We start from the raw sequence: 19,508 nt of genomic DNA on the forward strand, positions 1-19,508 counted from the left end.
CCTTCACTTTTCCATCCTGAGTCAGGTCCTCTTTATCTTCTAAAAGTACTCTTTCAGTAGCCACTAATTTCCTGCTCTCATTTTTACTTCTTTAGTCTGTGTTTCACAATTCTACTGGATTAATCTTTCTACATTAGACTTATAGTCAATCAAACCATCACTCAAAAATCTCTACAGATTTGATCCTGGCAATCCATATTCAATATGCTTCACAATTTGGTTCCACGTTTATTTCTTTCTCTTACAAACTTTATTGATTTTATAGTACACATATGTCAAGATTACCTGAGGCTGAGGATAGAGAGGTAAATAAAAATCACATTAATCAAATTATTCTTGGCTGGCTTTCTATAGACTTTCATAATTCAGTTTGTGGTCAAGTACGGTTTTTAGTTCAGGAAAAATATTATACAAATTTGCAGTTATTCCTGGCCTGTGGGATAGGTGATGGCTTACCCTTTCTCTTTATAAATTGGCTTCTCTACAGAGTCTGCTTTTTAAAAAGGGATGGAATGGAGGAACTATTGATGAACCAATCTTAGCACTATCACTGAGATTCTGAACACTGAGACAGAACATAAAGCAGAACTGATGTTAGTTAATATCGAAGGCCAAGATGTATTTGACAAAACTATATTGCTCTGAAGAGTCTAGAGACCTCCATGATCCATATCATTAGGAGTACTTAGCAACAATTGCAATATCAATATCAAAAACAAAAAAGGAGAACTTATTCTGTCTATACTTATAGCACTTACTATTTCACTTGTTAACCAAAAACCCTTATATCCCATAATTTGTACTAATTCATATCATCTAACACTAATCTACTTCCTTTCCTAAGGTCGACTCTTCTGCTCAGGCTGTTTCATTGTCATTAAAGTTCCTTCTACTCAAATTATAATCTTTTTAAAAATCTAATCTTTAACCCCATGACAGCCATGAATCTCCCTTTCTGCTTGTATGGGAAACTGTCTGTCAGGCTCTTGAATTCTTCAAAGGATTCAAATATATGCTTCCTAAGATAGTGAGCATTTTATTTTGCATTACAGTTATTTGTTTTATTCTGCTAGTAAGAATTTGGGAATATATTTTCTATAACTTGGTTAATTAAACAAGTTTTAAAACAAAAAGATGATGACAGATTCATGTTTCCTTTTTTCATTTCAATATTGTGTATGCTTAACAAATAAAATGTTTTCTGAAATTTTTATGGTATATTAAAATATCTACTTGTATTAAAATAATTTTTTAAATTTAAAAATATCATTTCTTGGAAGGGACCTATGGAAACTATTTTTTTTAATGTGTGGTGAAATCTTAGTTATGTTTAGGGATAGAAGCTGTTACCTTTGATTCCAAGAGGCACTTGTAATTTGATTCATGAAATAATGTAAAATAATGAAGCATTTTTATTTCCAAAATGGAGTCCCCATGACAGAGCTGTACAGTAGACCTTTGGTTGGCCAATAATTTACATATTTGCCACTATTTCTTATTTTTAAATTGTAAACTGACAATTTATAACTGTATATATTTATGGGGTACAAAGTAATATGATTGATGAATATAATATAGAGTAATTAAACCAAGCTGAATAATTTCATAATCTCAAATAGCTATCATTTTTGCATAATTCTGCAGTGTAAAAACTATCAACTATAGTTCTTGTGCTATTGAAATGTATCTCAAGAAAGAAAACCTTATCCCTCCTATTTTAATGGAAATTTTATACTCATCCCCCAACTCCAGACCCTAAGACACCATTTTGCTCTTTGTTTCTGTGAATTCCATTGTCTTAGATTCCTCTTATAAGAACACGTGGTATTTGCCTTTTTACGCTTGGTTTTTTTTGTTTTGTTTTTTTTTTGACTTAGCTTAATGTTTAGTCTCATCCATTCTGTTACAAATGATAGAATTTTCTTCTATTTAAAAGCTGAATAATACTCAGTTGTGTATGTTTGTATGTGACATTACATCTTCTTTATCCACTCTTCTCATAATGGTGACTAACATTGATTCCATAGCTTGGGTGCTATAAATAGTATTGCAATGAACATGGGAGTACAGACATCTCTTTGGCAGACTGGTTTCAAAACTTAGGTAAATATTCAGGAGATTACTGGGTCATGTGGTAATTCTATTTTAGTTGTTTGGGAAGCTCTTAGCATTTTCCATAATGAGTATAATAATTTGTATTTCCATCAGGGTACACAAGGGCTACCTTTTCTCCACATCCTTGCCAACACTTGTTATTTTTCATCCTTGTGATCACAGCCATTATAGTTACTGTGATATGATGTATCTCCTTGTGGATTTAATTTGCAGCGTCTTAAAAATTAGTAATATTTAACATTTTTGGCCAATTATATGACTGTTTTTCAAGTCTCTTCCCCAATTCTGAGGGTTTTTTTCTTCCTATTAAATTGTTGGAGATCTTTGTATTTTTTGGATGTTAACTCCCTTAACAGAAGTATCTCTTATCTTTCCAATAATTAGGTTGTTTCTTTATACTGCTAATTGTTTCTTTTATTGTGCAGAATCTGTTTAGTTTGATGTAACCTCATTTGTCTACTTTTGCAATCATTTCCTATGCTTTGGGGGTAAAATAAAAAACTTATTGCCCAAATCAGTGTAATGTAGTTTTGACTCTGTTTTCCTCTAATAATTCTGCAGTTTCTGGTCTTAATTTTTAAATCCATCTATTTTGTTTGCTAACTTCTTTTTACCTAGCTTTCTAAACCATATTCTTTTGAGAAAATTTAAGGAAAAAATAAATAACGTAATTTTCTCTTTCTCTATAAAACTGTAAGCTTTCAAATAAAAGGATGACAATCTTTATATCTCCCAGACATACCGTACAATAACCTTTCCTGTGTATGCTTACATTAAATAAATGATTAAGGGTTAACAAAAATGAATATATATTATTATGTTAGAAATCGTATCATAGTGAGCTTGTACTCACTTTCACTGGTTTATTTACTTCAATTTAACCTCCAGAAATATTACTCAGAAACATGAAAATGAACATTAGAGTTAAAATTTTTATTTCATAGATAACCTAAATTTGAAATTTATAGCCTAAAATGAAATTTATAAAAATAGCAGAGATTAAAGTCATATATTCACAGAAGTTATATTGGCTGCTTACAAAAACTCTGCTTAACTTTTAACCATTAAAATCAATATTCAAAAATGAAATCTGTAAGATGAGAATATACAAGACAAATTTATATAGTAAGTGTTAAAATTGTAAACTTTCTAGAAATAATTCCTGTAGTAAAATTCTTACAGGAAATCAAGTGCATTAAAGGTTAAAATCACTGCTGTGGTTTGGATCTGAGAGGCCCAAAAGAGCCTCCGTGTTAAAGGCGTAATTCCCAGCTTATGGCACTACTGGAAGGTGGTGAAAACTTTTGGGCATGGGACATAGTTAGAGGGAGTTAGGTTGTGGAGTCTTTGCCCTTGTTGTGACGTGGCTCCTCCTGTCTCTTTCTTCGCTTTCTGGCTGCCATGATTTGAGCAACCTCCGTTACCATGTGTTCCCACGGTAATTGTACTATGCTATCTCATGCCGGAATCAAGATGTCCACTGATCACGGACTGAAACATCTGAAACCGGGAGGAAAAATAAACTTTTCCTACTTATAAGTTGATTATCTCAGGTATTTTATTACAACAAAAGAAAGCTGACTAGCACATTTGATATGGTAAATGTTACCAATGATACTTACATTTTAGCTTTAGTTCTCAACATAAATTGAGAAAGAGGACATATGCAGTAAGAAGATACTACAACATGTATATGAAAGAACCAGAATCTTTCGCTTCAATTTTTTGTCACACACTTTTCTTTTTTTCTCAAGAGGAAGGTGGTTTAAAATAAAATCTTGCTAAATTTCCTATGACAGGATATATAGATTGGCAGGGAGAATAGTATGAAATTTCCTGTTTGTCAAAAGGAAAGAAGTTCTTTACTATTTTGAATTATTATGAATAAGCTATTAGAAACTTCCTTATTGAAAGCAGTTGAAAAACTTGATTTATTTTTCTCAGCAAGTCTGTATTCTCCTTGGTAAACCGTTCAATGAAACTGAAGTTAGGGAGTATAATTATTCAACTAGAGAGAACACTAACAAAAACTTTAAGTTACATAAACTAAATTTAGATAATATTATTTCCCTTTTCACTTCACCCCCTCAATATAAAGATCATTCCACTTATTAACAACAAAGAGTTAGAACAAATAAAATCATCAAACATCATGTATACATTTTGAATTTTTTCTAGCAATTCTATAAATAGGCAGTGATATGCAACCTTCATTTTAAGTAAAGCAATTGATATTTGGATCTACATATTCTTCTTATTTGGAGTCTATGATTTTCTGAGATATATTTGGATCACATTACTTTCTCACAGCATAATAATAATTAAATTTTTGTATTTTTTTCTTATGACCTCGATCCATTTAGCACCATGAGGTTGGCAGGATAATTTCCCAGAATATTGAAGCATTTTTGTGTATGTTTGGTTTTTTTGAATTTTCTATTTGGTTAATATCATGACTTCAATTATTATTGCTGAAACAAAGGGAAGGCAGAAAGTTTTTCTTGAAAATCAGTTGGAATTCTTGACAAGTAAGTAAGAATATCAAAGTAAATTAAAGAGTCCCCATTAGAGTTAATTGTGCTCATTTTAAAATTTATTTTTTATTGGTACATGTTTACAGTACATAATGAATACATTCCTTGTGGGGACTTGGCCCTTATACATAACACACCTTAATTCTTTCTTCATTCTTTTTCTTCCTTCCCTCCTCCCTTTATTTCTTGGTTCCCTTCCCACTGAAGAATGATCCATCTCCCTAGTTCCTATTATCTTTTTTTTGCTCTTTATTTATATTTTGGGTTTCTCATATAAAACAAACCATGTAAAATTTAAGGCTACCTGATTTATTTCACTTAAAATTATGATCTTAAGATTCATCCATTTTCCTAAAAATGACTCAAGTTTACCTTTCTTCATAGCAGAGTAGTATTCAACTATATATAAAAACCACATTTTCTTTATCCATTCATCTGTTGATGGACATGTAGGCTTCTTTTGCTCATTTGGAATATCCTATTTTGTCATGTATAATTTGTAGGGTAAACAGAAACTCTCTTTATGCTTTTTTCTATCCAACTTTATGCCCAATTTTTAAGATTTATATCTCATTGAAGCAGCATATTTCTGATTGTTCTTCCCTAGAAGAATTTAGTCATGCCTTCCTCTCAAATCTCTCTAATGATTACCTGAAAGTGTTTCATATGTCCAACTTTAATTGTTTTCAACTTTATTTTTAGTGTAACAACTCAAATCCCCCACTTAAATATAGATGTGTTGCTCTATGATTTAAGTTTTCTTAGCAAATTGAGTTTGCAAAGTTAAAACAATTTGCCTAAAAAAAATTGTATAGTTGGCAAAATGTTAATAGTCAAGAGTTAAGGATATAATGGCTGAACAAATTAGCCTGAAGCAACCTAAATATAGGTAGTTTTCTTAACTATCCATTAAGTTCTATAAAACTAACTTGAAACCTACTAGAATGTAAAGGAATCTCGAGGCATTGTTATATAATTGTATAATTTTTATTAATTTCTTTTTAATAGGTGAATAAGAGATAAGATGCATATTTCTGCCAATAATTTGCAAAGACATAATCTAAATGCTAATGAAGATATTATAAACTTTCTCACCATTGTTGATTTTTTTATTATTTTGATAAATGTGGAGACCATTCATAGAGCTGACAATTTCTTTAAAAGAAGCAACTAAAATGAATAAATGTATTAGCAACTTTATAGGAGAAATTTTCTATTCTTCTTAAAAACAAAAATAGTTGGAAGTGTAGTTTTTAAAAGTAAGTTAGTATTGTACCACTATGATTTTCCCAAATAAACTTTTATTTCATTTAATTGAAATTGTCCAATTTCCATAATGCTCCATAAGTGACTTTATATTTGAAATGTAAATGATTTTGATTATATAAAATTACTGAGAAAGGAGTTGAATGGAATACTGTATTTTTATAACATCCATTACTTTCCTTCAAATTCTTCTGTGTTAGTCATCTTATGCTTCATATTGATTATTGCTCTTCTCTAATTGTGCAGTGGAATTATATAATGTCTCATTTTTCTAGTACATTGCTATACAAATTGATACATAGCATTGCTTTGCATTAGAGAAATGTACTCACAAACAAAATTCTATATAGACTTAGCAAAAATTGAAATCCAATAAAAATATTAAGACATGAAAAATTTGGTAATTATTATTTAATGAACCTAATTATATGACATATTTTTTAAAAATCCACAAGTAAACAAGATAAATATAATAAACACTTTAAAATAATAGAAGTTTAGGGGAAAATTAACTTCACTTACTCAATTTTATGGAAATAATAATTGATCTATAAAGAGAAGGCTTAAATAATATGCATTAATCTTAGCAAAGCACTTGATGGTTCTAATTGTTTGAACTTAATTATTTAATGCTACTTACTGCTTATACTGAACACTAAATGAAGGATTTAGTAACATCACACAAAGTTCAAGAATATGCTGAAATTTTTGTTATTATAAATTTTGTTATAAATTTATTATATAAATTATATATAATATATAATATTTATAATATATAATATAATACATAATTATTATATATAAATTATTATAAATTTATTATAAATTTTTGTTATAAATGTTCTTGTTTAAAATTCAGAATTTTGACATAAAAAGTAAATTATGAATATGCTTACTTCATTACACTCTGAAATATATAATTAATTCTTTACATCTTGAAGTCTCTTGTCATATTTTAAAATGTACAAATGCCTTTCCACTGTACTATACATTATAAAGTTATATAATTCATTCAGTTCTACAGGTCTTCATTTTCTACTATGTAAAATTAAACAGACTTGCTGGGTAAATTAGAATCAGTCACTTTTCCTATTCCACGTATGACTTTTTTGGGTAACATATATTAGGTATATATGTCATTTACATTGCTGAAAAGCAACCTATTTAAAAATTATATATGAAGATTCTGTTCCAAAACTACATGACAAGCACCAAATAGAAATCCATTACTAAAGAATGAAGGAATTTCACTTGTAATTATTTTTATAGAAAAATGTAGCCTCTTTAATTTCTGAAATAATATAAATGATGATAGATGTTGGCAAGAGTTTAAATGCATACTAGCCATTCTACTGAATAAGTTAAAAATAAATACAAACTAAGATCAAAAAACAAATGAAATCTTAGTATCACTTAAATTTTTATAGTGAGAAAATCACTGCCTAAGTCATCAACCTATACACATAACAAATATAAACTACACCTCCTGATTTTATAAAAATGATTCACAGTGTGAAAATATTGCTATCATACTCAAAATCAAAGTCTATTTTGCTTTTTTGTTTGTTTTAAACAAATGAAAAATAAGTGACCAAAGTCATGTTTAGTATGTAACACCTTATATTTATACAGTGAAAAATCTATGGGTAGATGATTTGTAATATAATTTCCCTAAAATAAATATTAACTACTTCTTTGATTTTTCATAGTCCTTTATTTCAGCAGTATATGTAAATATTAAAAATATTTATTGATTCATAAATGTACTCATCAAATATTCATTTCTTAAGTCATAATCTTTGGAACTGGGTTATATATGGTAGGTAAAACCATGTATGCTCTAAATTCCAAAGGTGAATTTTCATGGAGAGATAAACCATACAAGTCAATAACTATATTACCTAGTGATAGTTTCTATTGTGAATATTTTCAAGTCTTGAGAGCTGAAGTAGATGGAATAATAGCTTCTAAAAATGTCCACATCTTAATTTTTGAAACTTAAGAATATATCATTTTATATGGGAAAGAGATTTTGCAAATTTGATTAAATCAAGGACTTTGGGTTTGGGATATTTCCTTGGGTTACAAGCATATCTCCAATATAACCACATCAAGAAACCTGGAGAATCTTTCCAGGCTATGATCAAAGAAATATATGTTTCACCACAGCAGTTGTAGAAAACTAACTCAGGAAGGTGAGAGAAAGACACAGACAACTTCATATCTGACCCTGTCTGAAATACATAGATTGTCAGAAATTCACTGGGCAGACACGTTATAACAGCTGTCCAGGTGGAAGGAAAAGAATTTACAAAGTCACAGATGTATTCTGGTAACTTCGAATCACTCATATGGATCACGGAGAAGTAGGATTAAGTGGGACAGAGGAAAAATAGCTTATGTTTAGTGATTAAGTAGCATTCTATTCAAAAGAATGTAAATAATTCCTGTAATATTGAAATTTTTACCTATTCTTTGCTGTCTTATTTTCATTTAAAAGTACAGGTGTAAGATTGCCTAGCTTCTTTTGGGAGATCTAAGGGTTTTTGTTTTGTTTTGTTTTTAAGTTCTTTGTGTATTATAGATATTAGTCTTCTGTCAGAGGAATAGTGGGCAAAATTTTTCCCAACTGGAGGTCGTCTCTTCGCTCTGTTGGTTATTTCCTTTGCAGTGTAGAAGCAGGTGGCCATGTGCCAGTACTGCTGCTACTACAGCGGCGCGCACCAGGGACGTGGAGAGCTGGAGGAACGAGATCCGGAAGATGCTGATGAACTCCAGGACCGGCTGGAGGACATCGAGGACCAGCTCCACAAGCTCGAGTCCGACGAGCGCCTGGTGGAGGAGAAGGTGAGCGGGCCGAAGGAGGAGGTTTGGCTGCAGTACGAGAAGCTGCACCCGCTGCTAGATGAGGCCCTCGACAGGCGGTGGAGGTCCTAGACAAGGCCCAGGCCAGGCTCTCAAGGGAGAATGCGGCTCAGGCGCTGCAGTTCGGGGAGCGCGTGCAGGAGGCGAAGAAGCTGCTTGGCTCCTTGCAGCAGCTTTTCAATAAGACAGAGGACGTCAGCTTCATAAAGAACACCAAGTGAGAGCCTGGTGGGCAGGACCCAGAGCTGCACGGGCAGCAGGCTCTCTCTCCCTAAGATCGGCCACCTAAATTCCACGCTCTTGCGAACGAGGTGGCCAAGAAGGAGAAGCAGCTGCGGAAGATGCTGCAAGGCTCCTTCAGCACGCCGGTGCCCTTCCTACAGAGCGTCCCCCTGCACTCCTGTGGCCTGAACGGCTCTGGGGCGGAGACGGGAGACGTCTCCGGGCCCTGTGCGCAGCCAGCCCGGGCAGCCCCTGGGCCCTGCAGCTCCACGCAGCACCTGGTGGCCCTGCCAGGAGGTGCCCCCCCCGCCCCCGGCCATCGCAGTACCCCCACGGCTCTGCCGCCCAGCAGCCCGTGCTCCCCAGTGCGGCGCCCCAAGATTCTCCTCTGTTCCCTGGACAACCACAGCGGCCACCAGCCCCACCCCAGCCCCGCGCCACTTCCCCTGGACAGCGCCCTCGCCCTCCCATGACTACTCGCACTCGCTGCCGCCCGCGCCCTCCGTGCAGGCCCTTCCCGGCCTGGCCTGCCCGGCCACCAGGATTTCTACAGGGTGTAAGGGCCGCCGTCCACCGAACACTACGTGCCGAGCTAATGCCAGGCCACGGCGGCACGGCGGAGCTGGGGACCACGGAATTGGTGGGAATTGGGCACCCAGAGACCTGCCCCTCCACCTCTTCTCCCCCTTCCTCACACCACTCCCCAGAGCTTTGGCTTCTGGATTTTGTTTGGGCCTTTGGTTTTGACTTGATTATTGTGAACGAACGCGGAGGTGGCAGCGGGAGCTGGCCTGGGTGGCCCTGCCCTAGATTTGGGAGAACGTGAGGGCACAGCTCTCACTGCTGCCTCCCCTTTTTCTTCCACTCCTTCCCCCTCACCCCTGGGGCTGGAAGGAACCTTGCTTCGCCCTGAAGCCTTGGGCCCCGGAGGAAGGCCCAGCGCCTGCTGGCCTGCTTCTCCCTCCCGTTTTTCTTTTGAGCGGTTTGATCACTGATTAAGGAAGGGCCTATAGTTTGTGGGACTTTTATTTTTGTTTTTTAAATTTTTTTAAAACCAAGAATGATTTCTCCTCCCTTTTCCTGGCCGTCTTCCCAGGCAGAGGTCAAAGGCCACTTCTCAAGCAGCTTTTGGCACCTTCAGCCTCAAAGTGGAATCTACAGACAGGAACCTCGTGTCCAGGAAAGGGGAAAAGGAACTTTGCCAGTGACAGTGACCACAGCAAAAGCAAATAATAATAACAATAGTAATAATAATAATAATATATAAAGGGAATAAAATAAAATTTAATTGGATATGATCCCATTTGTTTATTCTTTGTATTATTTCTTCTGAAATTGGGGATCTGTTCCGAAAGTCTTTGCCTTCAAGAATTACAAATGGCCAGTAAGTACATGAAAACATTTCAACATCTCTGGCCATCAGAGAAATACAAACTAAAACAGCACTGAGATTCCATCTTATTACAGAAGGAATGCTATCATCAAGAAATCAAATAGTAACAAATGCTGGCAAAGCTGCTAGGGGGAAAAGGAACACTTCTATATTACTGCGGGGAAAGTAAATTAGTACAACATTATGGAAATCAGGGAGATTCCTCAAAAACTAAAAAACAGAAATTTCATCTCACACAGCTATTCCCCTTCTAGGTGTTTTCCCAAAAGAGTTAAAGACACCATTTTACAAGGATCCATGCACACCCATGTTTATAGCAGCAAAATTTATAATAGCTAAATCTTGGAAGCAGCCTGTATGTCTATCAACAGATGAATGGATAAAGAAGTGTGATATTTACACAGAATAGAGTGCTACTCTGCCATAAAGAAGGATAAATTTGAATCATTTGCAGGAAAATGGATGCATCCTGAGACTATAATGTTAAATAAAATCATTCAGACACAGTCTTAAATATCAAATGTTTTTTCTTATACAAAAACCTCAAAATAAAAATAAAAGCATAATAAAGACAAATAGGAAGAAATAATGAAATAGGTCTTTTGTGAAAGAGAAGGAGACCAAGAGATGCAGGGAGGGGGAAAGGAATAGGGATAATAAAGGAATAACTATCCACAAGGAATGTAATCATTACTTATTGCAAGCATCTACTAATAAAAAATAACAATTCAAAGAACAAAATCACCTAGTTTCAGACAATATGTGATCAGGGAGATATCATCTGATGTTTAATTAGTTTATATCCATAATCCTATCCAACAAAATTACACTGTGTAGTTAGTATTAATCATAAATTTACATTGATTAAATTATATTAGAGTCATCACTGTTTTAAAATAGACCCGAATGACCTGGGCTACCTGGGGCTCTCTCCCCAATGCCAAGGTTTACACCTTTGATCCTTTCAACCTGTGTGGCATATTGTTGATTCCTGATATGTCTTCAAGCCATAATTAATCGTCCTCATGCAAAGTACTGGGCATATTTCTAATGCTAATTCTTGTAGCAACTACAGGTTCCATGGCTTCAATTACGGAGATACTTCCTTTCTGGCCAAGCTGTGAATTTTTTTAAATCTTTCAACTTGGCTTTCTTCCCTTCTTACTGATGAACTGCAGCCGGTAGTACTCATTCTCAACAGGAATTTGGACTACTGGGAAATTCCTCAGTGGGATTATAAATCCACCATCTTTAAATTGAACCTCTAATAAACCTTAAGAAATGGGGAAAATTTAGACAAGTTCTTGCCAGAATGTAACACACATGATCTATAGTTCCATTTCCAATACAGTCCTCATTCCCATCTGAACAAGTACTGAGTCTGTCTTTACTATTTGCATTCTTATCAGCACTCTGGTCTTCTGAGTTCTGGGCAGAATCTCTCTCATTATGCTGACAGCATTCAAGAGCACCTCTACCAAGCATCTCCAAACCACTCCAAATTTCTCCTGAAAACCAGTTCCAAAGGCTTCTAAAGCACAAGATCAGGTACAACACATCTGCACTAGTGACTTTCCTGTCCCTGGGACAGAATACATGACAGCTGCAATTTAAAGGAAGAGAGGTTTATTTGGCTCACAGTTGCAGTGGATTCAGTCCAAAGTCAGTTAGCTCCAAGGAAGAAATGCCATGTTGGGAAAGCATGGCAGAGGACACCTGCTCATCCCATGGCAGCCAGGAAGCAGAGAGAGAAGGGAGAAACTGGGGTCAAGAGTGCACCCTTTCAGACCATGCTTTCAGGGAGCCACCCCTCTCACCAAGCTTCATCTCTGTACTCAAAATCTTTGGGCAATATTTTATGTAAGGCTTGGGGAAATTTGAGACCTAAACTTTAGCATCCAGACAGTTAAAGAAGAGAGCCCCAATGCTTTTGATGCACACTAAAGTTCAATCAAAAAAAGTTGACTAAGATAGTGAGATTTTGGAGCATCATATCATATGAAAAAACACATGAAAAATACATAAATATAAAAACATAAAACCATACCACGGGAGAGAAGCTATCTATTTTTAAGTAACTGAAGGGCTCTAGTAGGTCAGAAGAAAGATAAGTATGTATAGATCATGAGAAAATAAATGAAATGCTTTTGAAGAACCTAGGAATAATATATGTTCACAAAAGCATGTTAAATAGTAACATAGAACACTATAGCATGGATATTCCTAGTCATCTTAACAGAGGATGATTTCTAGGCTGGTGAGATATGTTTTTTTATTACCTTATGAACTATGGCACCATATGCCAGGTACGTGGGCAACACAGTATTGCACTTTTTCCCAACCAACTTCCCAGTGTCTACTTTTACTCTACAGCCAGTGAAACTACTGTTAATCAGGATTTCAGTTATGCACAGCCTACCATATTCTTAATACATGCAAAATATCTGTATTCACCAGAATGCATTCTGCTATGAAGCAAAAAGTCTAGAAATAGCACAGTGAAAAAGGCAATTATTTTCAAAAGACCTAGTGGCAACATGTCATATGGAGTTTATCTCTCCAAAACAACATTGTTGGTCTCCACTAAACAGTTAGATCCATAATATCATTGAATGTTTGCATTAAATAATAGACTTTGTTCTTATATCGTGTTCAGTCAACTTACTCATTATAATTTTCATTTCATCTGTTGCTAGTTACATTGAAACAATATAATAAACAAGATAAAAGGGGTCAAACAAGAGCATACACCTTTCAATTATCTATTTGTTACAAATTTAAAGTATTAGTGGTATATTTTATATATTTGAGTTGCTCATGAGTAAGTCTCTGAGTCCCATCTATACCTTATAATAAGAGAACAGATCTCAGATCCAGCGAACATTATATTGACATTTGGTAATGTGTTTCAGCTTCTGCTAATCAACTTCTCTGAAAACATTATAGCCACAATATACATAAATATATATATGTTGATTAATATCCTGAAATATATATATTTTAGAATAATATAAATCAGCACTTCAAAAGATATTTTTATTTTACATGTGCAAATGTACTCCATAATTATAAATATAATATAAAACATAATCTATAATTATAAATATAAAGAGACAAAGGCAGCTTTTGAAAAGAATTCAAATAATGAAAATATTCCCCAAAGTTCACTAATCTTTTTTGTAAGTTTTTATTTTATGAAAAAAAATTTCATAACAACATAATAAGGGAATAATCTTTTTAAAATTAAGTTTATTGGAACATTTTAGGTATACAATATAGTTACATTCATCATTGGAATCTTTGTACCTTTACATGATGTATCTTGGTTCTTATTTTTTCCCCATTCCCCTGCCCTCCCTTCACCCCTCAACCCTTCCCTATTTACAATGACTTTGTTTCCATTTTGCCATTTTCTCGTATTTTTATTTTCCCTTCTTTCCTTTCCCCTACCTCTCCCACTCCCCCTACTCCTTTAGATCTTTTCTTCCTATTTACATTATCCATTATACATTTTGATCCTTATTTACACCTTCAATTTCTCACACTAGAGAAACTATTCAGTATTTACACGTGTGTCCTGTTTATTTCACTTAAGAATATCTCCTCAATGTGCATCCATTTAGCTATAAACGTCTTTAATTTCTAATTTTTTATGGCTGAGTAGTACTCCATTTTATAAAAAACCACATTTTCTTTATCCAGTCTCCAGTTGAAGGGCAATTGGACTGCTTCCAAGTTTTAGCTATTACAAACTGTGCTGCTATAAACATGGGTGAGCATATATCACTGTGGTATGATTCTTTTAATTCTTTTGGGAAGATACCCAGCAGGGCAATACCTGGATCAAATGGGACTACTAATCCTAGTTGTTTGAGGTATCTCCATATTGATTTCCACAGTGGATGTACCAGTTTGCACTCCCACCAACAATGAAGAAGGGTTCCTTTCTTCCCACAACCTCACCAGCATTTGTTATTGATTGATTTCTTGATAGCAGCCATTCTTTCTAGGGTGAGGTAGAATCTCAGTGTTGTTTCCATCTGCATCTCTCAAATGACCATTGATATTGAACATTTTTTCATATATTTATTTGCTGCTTTTATTTCTTTGTCTGAGAAACATCTGTTCATTTCAGGTGCCCATTTTTGAACTGGGTCTTTATACTTGGGGTTCTGATTTTTAAAAATTTCTTTATATATTCTAGATAGTAGTCCTTTGTCTGAGGAACAGCTGATAAAATTTTTTTCCCACATTGTAGGTTGTCTCTTAGCTCTGTTGGTGGTTTCTCTTGCAGTGCAGAAGCTTTTTAATAAGATGAGATCCCAGTTGTTCATTCTTTGTGCTAGTTCCCATGCTACTGAGGTTTTGTTCTTAATGTCTCTTCCTATGCCAATGTCTTCAAGAGTTCTACCTAACTTATCTTCCAGCAAGTTTAGTGTTTCTGTTTTAATATTTAGATCTTTAATCCACTTCTATTTTAGTTTAGTGCATGGTGAAAGATAGGGGTTTAGTTTTAATCTTTGGCAAGTTGAAATCCAGTTTTTCCAACACCATTTATTAAACAGGCTATCTTTCCTCCATTGAGGATGGTTGGCCCCTTTATCAAAGATGAGGTAGCTGAATATGTCTGGAGTTGTTTCTGTATCTTCTAATCTATTCCACTGATTCTCGGGTTTGTTACTTTGCCGGTACCCATACTGTTTTTATCACAGTGGCTTTGTTGTATAGTTCCAAGTCAGGGATTGTGATACCCCCTGTCATGTTCCTATTGCCTGGAATTGCATTTGCTATTCTAGATCTCTTCTGGTTCCAAATGAATTTTTGGATTATTTTCTCCAGGTCTGTGAAATATACTGTTGATATTTCAATGGGCATTGCATTGAATCTATATAGTAGTTTTGGGAGTATGGCCATTTTCACTATATTGGTTCTTCCTACCCAGGAACATGAGATGTCTTTTCATTTTCTTATATCCTAATAAGAAAATAATCTTGACACACTAGGTTGCTAAACACTCTTATCATTCACATAGTTTATGGTAGATTTGGCATACTACTTATTTTAATTTTTAGATTAATTTTATTTACTTTTGACTTTTATTAGTAAATGTTTGCAGTACATAATGATTGCATTCATTGTAGGTAGTTGGAACATGTAGGTAACACATTTCAATTCCCTTTTTTTATTGTTGTTTTTTTGTTTTTTTGGTACTGGGGATCAAACTCGGGTCCTTGTGCTTGCAAGGGAGGCAGCAAAACCACTGAGCTAATTCCCTAACTCCTTTTTCTGTATTTTAATACAAAAAAGTTATTCAGTAAATGATGCTTACTTGAACACTGTTTTCATACTGGTAAATAAATAAACACCTTCTTATTCCACTCACATTCACATGAGAGAGATTCAACCATTTATATCAAATGAAGTCAAGAAGTAAAATTAAGCAAATACATTTAAAATGTTATGGTATTATAGAGGAAAGTGATTGCAGAATATTTGGTAGGGAAGACTTCCCTGAGTAGCAACAAAAACTCAAAGACCATAATGAAAACATTGACAGATTGATTAAATAACTATTAAATATTTTTCTACTGAAAATGTAAATAAAAATAAAAAATGATAAAAGATGTATTTTAACAAATATAATTGACATTGAATCATCACCTATTTAACAATGAGACAAAGATAACCCCATAAAAATGAGTAACAAACTTCAGAGACCAAGATTCATAGGAATTTTTAAAAGTATATTAAAAGGTACTTGACATAATATTTTAAGAAATGTAAATAAGCAATTATATTTTATTTTAAATCCATATAATTAACCATAATAAAATATTAATAATACTTCATATGAATGAAGATATAAAAATTCAGAGATATTATCTTAGTTACTTTTCAATGTTGCTGAGACAAAATACTTGACACCCAAATTTTAAGGAAAAAAGGTTTATTTCAACTCACAATTTTTAGTGGTTTTAGTCTGTGGTCAGCTGGGCTCCAGGGCAAGTTGACATGGCAGAGGGTCACTGCAGAGGAGAAATAGGTCATGGTGGGTCAGGCAAAAGGCAAGGAGCAGCAGCAGCAGCAACAACAGCAATGGTACTGCATTTCCTTTTAACCTAAACAGGCTACAAACCTTTTGGGTGGTGTGACTCATACCCAGGGTGGACCTTCTGTCTTCAGTAAGCCCAGTGAGCTACACCCAGAACTATGCTAATTGCAATCAGTGGACCACACACCCTTAATCCTAGTATCACATATGCTAGATCCAGCCAGCTCAGAAAAGCCTCACCTATGAGCTCATGAGGCTTTGGAGTAGACACAAGTCATAATTTTCTGTGTAGATAAAGCACTTTTGAAGGAAAATTTAGTTTTATTTTCATAATTAATCTATGTATCCCATTTGATGTAGAATTTCCTCTCCAGAAATCCTACAGCAATTGTCATACATTGTATGCAAGATGCATGGGCAGAATGTTCACTGCAGCATAGTATATCATACTATGAAATGTAAAATAAACTGAAATGTCCATAAATAAGAATGGAATTAAATAAATTGTTTAAAAATTCCACAGAGGTGTAAATAATGGCATGGAGCAATTTTCAAGATATAGGGACAAAGAGGAAAAAAAGGCAAAAAATAATTTACAACTGTTTTGATCTATGTAGAAAGGAGTTATGTGTGAGGGGCATGTGTGCATGTATGCATACATGTGTGCACATGCAAATGCTTGAGAAAGTCATTATGATGGCAGACACCACATTGTTTTCAACAGGATTTTCTGAGGATGTGTGTATATATGAATCTATGTGCCACACATGTGGAAAGGGGCTTTTCCAAATTATATATTTCATATTTTTGGAATATGTTAAAATAATTACTAATCCTCATATTATTGAATAAACACACTTTCTCTTTTCACTTGATGATTTTATAGAATATTGCATGCTCAGGTCAAAACAAGCACCAATGTTCAGAAAGCATGTTGAGGGTTTCTGAATTTTATAGTTGTCATTGACCATTTTCAAGTTGGGGGCTGAACAACAATCTATAGCATAAAAGAAAGCACAGCATCCAAAAAGAGACTACAGTTGGTACTAATTCTTTAATTAAAATATAATTTATGAACTAATTGACCCATACACTTGAGTAATTCACCTATTGTTCAGGTGTTGTGTACCATGTATATCTGGTATAACTAAAGTTTTCTTATTCTGCTCTCTCATTTAAAGATGACATTACAGCTACTAGAAAGGAAACTAGATGTCACATTTAAATATGTTCAAATCATTGCATACACTGTCCTTTTTAATTTAACCCATGAATCTTAATGCATTTTTCCAAGTCAAAGGAGAAAAAAGTATTGAATTTTCCAAGCTTTCTAGCTGTGATAACACAAACACAAAAAGACAATGATTGAGAACTGCTGCAGTGCACAAAGAATACCAAAATATTAGTAAGATTTGGTTGCAAATAATATAAAAACTAGTTAATTAACTTGAGTTAAAAAGTGGATTAAATTTTTCCCCTGAAGCATTCAACTATAACAATAAATTTGCAACTATTATATTATGGGTTTTGTTAATACTATTTAAATAAATTCCACAGAAGTAAGTTCACTACATGATCATTTTAAGAGCTAATTATATTTTTTAGCCTTCGGTTTATTAAAGATGTGCTATAATTTGATAGCTGAATATATTCCCCTTTGCCTATCAAAAAACCACTTGAGCTATGGAAACTCTGCTAACTTTTCTATGAAATTATACATGACCAGCTGATCTATAATATAAAACATCCATTCTAAAAAGTTTGCGGATTATCTTAGAAGTAAAAGTTTGAAGGTTAAACACACAAATTTATTTCAGTAGTTGGGTGTGGTCATGCATACCTGTAATCCCACCACTTGGGAAGCTGAGGCAGGAGGATGGCCACGAGTTCAAGGACACCCTGGGCTACATAATGAGATGAAGGCAAGCCATTGAGAGACTGACTCAAAAAAATTCTCTTTTATTTCAGTATTTTTCCTGAGACATTGTTATGCAGATATTATTCCATAAAATATTCTTTTCTGTTCCATTACCTGCGGGAATTATGATTTATTGTAAGTGGTTTGGATCTTGTGTTTGTTGATTACAAACTCAGATTCAACATGACACTTGACATTGTCCTAAAATAATTATATTGCACTATGTTTTTTGAAAAAATAAAACCAATTAACCTTTGAAATTTTAATAGTGCTAGTTTTCTCAGGGAATAGTTTAACTTTGTGATTAATTGGTATCATTACTATTTTGTGCTCTGATTAAATATTTGTTTAGGTACCATACTCAAAGATTTCATTTATATGTTCATGATAATTTATATAAATCCATATGAAAATTAGCTATAGTTATGAAAATAGAGCTTATATATGTTTATGAAATAGTTATGGAAGATATATCCATATATAATCCATGTATATCAGTATTTACATACATAAACGTATACAAATGTATATATGAATTTTATATATTTATCTATCTCTCTATATAATTGCAGATCCCCTATCCACATGCAAGAACAAATAATTAGCCTTTAACATGCAATTCTCTTTATACTATAGCTTAAACTGTCACATTACTAAACAGTCAAAATTTTAAGTCAAAATCACCTTTTGAAATTTTCAGTCCTCTGTATCTATGAGGACATGTGGAAAACATCTTAAAATATTGGTAATGTTAGAAATGCCATGTTTCATTCATTTCGTGATATGTATTATCTACTTTAAAGAAGTCTTTGTTCAAGGCATTCAGAATGTATCAGTGAGTAGAACACATAAAGAAGCCTGTGATCATGAAGCTTTTGTGTTATGAAAGATCGAGAGTCAATACAAAATAAATATATTTCAGTAGCATGTGACTAGTTGAAAAGCACCACATGTGGTCCAAAACAGGCCTTCCGTCTGTGTTCATATGGACTGTGAGTGGATTTGGTTCTTAATATTTTCAAACCTCCCAAGATTGTGTGACATGTTAAAAAATGTGTGAAATTAAAATTCCTGTTTATGCAAGTAAAGGTTTATTGCAATATAGCCATCTATGTTCATTGTTTTGAGTGTTGCTTGTAATGT

General features: G+C 34.0%; 1 protein-coding gene and 1 pseudogene across 5 annotated transcripts in view; both read left to right on the forward strand.

The window, feature by feature from the left end:
* Positions 1–13,416, forward strand: part of LOC101724579 (E3 ubiquitin-protein ligase TRIM8 pseudogene) — a 47,064-nt pseudogene extending 33,648 nt beyond the window's left edge. The window contains exon 2 of the transcript XR_015443721.1: positions 8,587–13,416. The product of XR_015443721.1 is annotated as an E3 ubiquitin-protein ligase TRIM8 pseudogene (transcript). The remainder of the gene's footprint in view (positions 1–8,586) is intronic.
* Positions 1–19,508, forward strand: part of Gpc5 (glypican 5) — a 1,453,028-nt gene that overhangs the window by 998,815 nt on the left and 434,705 nt on the right. The gene's annotated exons all lie outside the window — the stretch shown is intronic.

The sequence above is a fragment of the Heterocephalus glaber genome, unplaced genomic scaffold (assembly GCF_053883595.1).
Source record: "Heterocephalus glaber isolate CG9 unplaced genomic scaffold, H.glaber_assembly_v1.0 deba00001577, whole genome shotgun sequence".
NCBI lineage: Eukaryota > Metazoa > Chordata > Mammalia > Rodentia > Bathyergidae > Heterocephalus > Heterocephalus glaber.